Source organism: Myotis daubentonii, chromosome 12 (genome assembly GCF_963259705.1).
Source record: "Myotis daubentonii chromosome 12, mMyoDau2.1, whole genome shotgun sequence".
Taxonomy (NCBI): Eukaryota; Metazoa; Chordata; class Mammalia; order Chiroptera; family Vespertilionidae; genus Myotis; species Myotis daubentonii.
The window spans coordinates 65,596,689-65,602,383 of record NC_081851.1 but is presented as its reverse complement, the minus strand read 5'-3'; positions in this window follow the sequence as shown (position 1 = coordinate 65,602,383).

Genomic DNA, 5,695 nt, shown 5'->3' with positions numbered 1-5,695 from the left:
CTCATGACAAGCCTTGGTGCCTGGTGGGGCTCATCACAAGATCAAATTTCAGAATGAAGCCACACACACAAATATCTTCCTTTTATAAGTATTCCTAAGTCACCTTAAGGAGGGTCTAGACCAGTGATGGCGAACCTATGACACGCGTGTCAGAGGTGACACGCGAACTCATTTTTTTGGTAGATTTTTCTTTGTTAAATGGCATTTAAATATATAAAATAAATGTCAAAAATATAAATCTTTGTTTTACTATGGTTGCAAATACCAAAAAATTTCTATATGTGACACAGCACCAGAGTTAGGGTTTTTCAAAATGCTGACACGCCAAGCTCAAAAGGTTCGCTATCACTGGTCTAGACCCAGGTGTGGACAGTTGATAGTTCTTACCAGTCTTCTGTATGTTACAAGCTGGGGGTGAAATTGCGTACTCCCAGATGGCCACAGCTCTCTACAAAGGACCACATGGCTCTTCGTCATACTTGGAAATTCATTTGAACTGTTATAAGTGAACCGTGTTGGAGCAGGCCCATAAAATAAGACTATGCAAATGAATAGGGGAAAGCTAACTGGGGCACAAGATATTAGAGAGTGTTGCCTAAAGGCATGCTGCCTGTGCCGAAGAGTTCTTTCCTTGGCCCCCCAAGGGTATGAAGACTCCTCGGTCATGTTCTTCACATCAGGATCCATTTGCACTCAGCAAAGAGCAGGGCAGAGACTCAATCTTCACTTTTTCTGTATTGGCTCTGCTTGTCTTGTGTGCAGTGTTAGGTGCCAGGGAGAGCGTTGTGATGCTGCGAAAAGAGGGTATCCCTGGTACTCATGAGCCAGAGGAAGCCTTTGAGTGCTAACCAGCTGGTAAGACACCTGAGTCTGTTCCATGCCTTGAGTCCTTGCCCTGATGTTCGGTTCATTCAGATATTTACTGAGCACCTACTATGTGTCCATGCTAGACACATACATCTGGCCCTTGGTCCACCTAATAAGGATAGAGTGTGGAAAGGAAACAAAAGATAAAAACCATGTCCTTGCTCACAGGTGCTATGAACATGTAGCATTCTCCTAGGGATGGCTGATTTCCAGAGAATTCTAGTATCCTGACACACACCACTAAGTTGTCTGAGGTGAAATTAGAATAGAAACCTAGACTCCTAGTACAATGGCTCTGTCTGCATGATAAAAAGCATTGGATAGAAAATGTGATCAATTCCACCTTCTTGACAGTTGGAACAAAAGAACAAGACTAACGATGGGCCCTGCCTGCTTTATCTTGGTTACAGATGGCACGTCTTCTGTGTAATAGATGGTGCTCGGTGGTCATGGAATGCTAGCGTTAGAACTAGAAAGCCCAGGAGATGGTCAGGTTTGCCACGTTTTACCTGGCAGACCTGTAGAGCAGGCCCTTTACCCTCTCTGTGCTGGTTCCCTTACCTGTAAAATGAAGATGACACATACTGCGCCTACTCTCAGGACTCAAAGGAGATAACAATACGAAGTGATTTGCAAAAACTTTAAAGCAGAATTGGCAAACTATGGTCCCTGGGCCACATCTGGCCCACCCCTGGATTTTGTAAATAAAATGCTATTGAAACACAACCATAGTTACCCGTTCATGTGATACCTATGGCTGCTTTTGCAATACACAGCAGCAGAGTTGGGAAGATGCAACAGAGGTCATGGCCCATAAGCCTAAATATTTACTGGCCGGCCTTTTACAGACCAGTTTGCTAAAAGCACTCTCTAACTTAGGTAGATAGCTGTCGCATGGATCTAGGCACAGGGGTAAGCTCTAGGTAGGAACGCACAAAATAAAATGTGGTTAACAGCAGCCATCATTAAGAACTTACTTTATTGCAACAGAATTTTATCTCTAATTGATTCATTGATTTTTATTGTGTGTTTTTTTACAGATGCTTCACATTCGCATGTTATTTTCGTGTCACAAATAGTCTTGAAGGTGTGGGCTGCTTTTTCTCTCTACTACAGTCTCTCCTTCGTTTTTTAGATGTGATGACAGCAGACATTCCTGGGGAGCTTTTCAGTGGTTTCATGGCTGCCGATTATGAATAGGAACCACCCCTCCCCCCACCCCCATCTCTAATTACAGACCATACTGGTTCATAAAAGAGGAAATGATTTTGCCAAATTAATGGTTTAAAGGGACCTTGAAAATTTTTACTATTTAAATATTTGTCGACATTTGATTTAATTTTTCACAGAAGACCCAAATCACTGATCCTCATTTGTTAGAACAGACATTTGCCTTTCAGGAAACAATGAAGAATGTGGCCCGGCCATGAGCTATCGAAGGCAAGAATATTTTTCGTTGATTTTTTTTCCGGATTCTCAGAGCCTGGCACCGTATCATGAATTAAACAGATGCTTGATAAATGTTTGCTGACTGGCTGACTGAACAAATAAATAGATGGGTGTTTCGTCATTTGTGAAATGTGAAGAATGATAAAGCCTGCCCTCCCCGCCCCTCCTGACATGAAGCTGAAATGAGATAAAAGATGTCCACTATTTGGCGGCTCTCTATTGTTCTGACTGTGTCCCTGAGCACTGATTTAGGTTGAGGCTTGTGTTCAGAGGCCTCTTAGCATCCCGCCCCCCTTCTGGTCCGGACTTGTTTTGGGGCTCCTTTCTGGGAGAGGAAGTTCTGTGGGGTCCAAGGCAAAGAGCCTGAGGAAAAAAGTAAAATCAAGGTCAGCCTTCAAGGAGGGAGTCTCCAAAGAGAACCTGTTCCTGGGGAGTAGACTGGGAAGAGAAGAGGCAGGAAGCCCCCTGCCTTGGCGGGTGATGCTGGGGGATCCTCCGAGCTGACTGCATGCATGTTTGAAGATGTAAAACCTTGGCTGGGGGAGCTCCCTACCCACTCTTAACTGCCCCATCCTCCATCCGACTCCATGAGACACTGCGCAGCCACAAATCTCTACAGAAGCGCATACACCTTGACACTCCCAGAGCCTGTGTGCACCGTGAGTTGTCACATTGTGGAGCCAGCTTGCCTTGAGCTTAGGAACATTCACTTGGCCTTGTGTGGAAGCCAGACCTGGCGTCACTCCTTGCAGGTAAACCTCAGATCAGGCTAGAAGGAACCTGATGGTCACTGCATTCAGTGCCCTCTGTACAGGGAAGACCTCTGTGCAGGCCCAGTGGGCTCGTGGCCAGCTCAGCATGACCAAGGTGAGCCCTGGGCCTCTCTTAGGCATATCCTCTTCTTTTCTTTCTTACTGGCTCCTCGAGCAGCACCTCAGTGGGGTCACTCGTTCCCCTCAAGCCTGCTTCTGTCTTATAGTCGTCCCCACCCAGGAGACACCAGCACCCTAGAATTAGGTCATTTCCTACCTTTATTTCTCCATCATCTTCCACACTTTTAAAAGACCAACCCTTTTAATTTTTCTCCTTTCTAAACATTTCAAAACACATTTGAATAGGAAAGAGTTTTAAAACAGATGTAAATTCATTCCTCTTGTTTTTCAGGAGTATTTGCATCTTAAACGGTCAGACATGGAGCTGCATTACTAGTCAGACTGAGGGAGCTTTCCCCCTGTTCCTGAACTTACCATCTGAGTGGCCCTGTCACATCAATCCCCTCAGATCCCATAGCTCATGGCCTCAAACCCAAATGGTTAGGGTCACAGTGTTCTGGCCCCTTTCTGTATAAACAACCTACAGCTCTCACCTGAGGTCCCTTTTACCTGCAACACAAACAAGACATTTCTTGCTCCCTCTGGTTTGAATTACATCCATCCTTCAGAGCTCAGTTCAAGTTTCTCCTCCCCAGAGCCTTCTCTGGCTCTCCAGCCCACTTTCTCTTCTCCTCACAGCCAAGGTATCTTACTGATATACAGATGTTTGCATCTCAAAAAGTATTCCAAGGACCTCTGAGCTTGTGTGACAGTCAGAGAGATAGAACCCAGCTGCCACGAAAGAGCAATCCTGAATCAGTGATGACTTAGCACTTGCCCTTTGTTCAAGTGCGTGAACTAGGGAGAAGGTGCGAGGTAACAGTGCACCCCCCACTGACCCCCCTCCACCCCCAAAGCTCAGTCCAGGACTTGAGGAATGGATGGCCTTGCATCTTAGGCTATGATTTATGCTACTCCAAGATATCAACCTATGCAGTTAGAAACCCAGGCAAGACTTTTCAAAAAGTGAGTCAATCAAAAACATCTTTTAGGAAAAACTATTTGGTAGTAAATATTAAAGCTAAGCATATATATGTATATATATATATATATATATATATATATATATATATATATACCCTATGACATAATAATTTCATTACTGGGTATTACCCAATAGAAATGCTTAAATTTACGCACCAAAAGACATGTACAAGAATATTTATAATAGCATTATTCAAAATAGCCCCAAACTGAAAATTACTCACAGCCCATGAACATGGATTATATATTGGGGTACAGTCACACAATAGAATACTCTACAGCATCAAGGATGAACAAACAAGAACTACATGCTATAATATGGATGGAATTCACAAACATAGTACTGAGTGAAAAAGTCTAGACACAGAAACTCTATGATTCTCTTTACATAATTTTCAAAGAAAAGCAAAACTGTGTTAGAAATCAGCTCAGGATGACCCTTGGGGTGGACAGATTTATCACACAACCGATTATACCACTAACAGTTCAATCAATTCTATTATTCTCTATTGATTGTTTTGATGGTCAGGAGAGAGGTTTAGAAGGGAACTGGTAGATCCAGTTCATTTGAACAAGGCTTTGTTGAGAGCTCCCCATGGGCCAGGTGCTGCCCTAGAGGGAAAGGTACATGATGAACTAGAATTTCTGCCTTCGAGAGTCACAGGCCAATAGCTGGACTCTCACTCTAGAGAGAGCCCTCTTCTCTTCACGGCCATGTGCACACTCTGTTGAATGGCTGGTTCTCAACCCATCCAAGAATCCTTTCTAGACTTTTCTAGAGTGGACTGGAAAGTCAAAGATACTCTCACTCTGTTGATTCTGGGAGATCTCCCCAGACCCCAATACCTAGATCCACCCACTAGCTCAACTATGAATACAGTTCCAGCCCGAGCTCCCATATCTGACTATATTTGACTTTTCTGGAACAGAAATGTTGAACACATATCTAGGCTGAATCCCACCTAAACAAACAATGCCTCCCTCTAGCTCCAGGAAAGGATTGGTTCTGAGCTGAGCAGACTGCTTCCTCCAGTGTCATTGCAGCTTCAATTAGTGATTTTAGTTGCCCAGAGGCCAGCAAACTGCTCAAACCAGAGTGATTTCTAGCTTTCTCATCTAAGCGAGGGCCCCTCCAGCCTCCAGCCCCACAATGATAAGTATTATGTGAGGGACCATTTCGCTCTCAACTTCTCATCATGGTCATCTTCACATCTGATTTCACAGAGGAAGTCAAACCAGCCTCACTGCCCATTAACACTCAAAGAGCAAACTTTCTCCTGGAATATTAGGATCCTACAAGGCCCAGACCACTGCCAGACCCCTTCCAAAATTGAGGAGGCTCAGAAGACTCCTGGCAGGGTCTGAGCTCTAGGAAATGACAATACCTGGCAGTATCAGTAACTCCAACAAATTACCATTTAATAGAAATCAGAACTGACAGGGCCTCAAGAATCACTTAGGCCACTACCACCATCCTCCCTTGTTTACTGAGAAGACTGAGCCCAAAGGCCTGAAGTCCATCC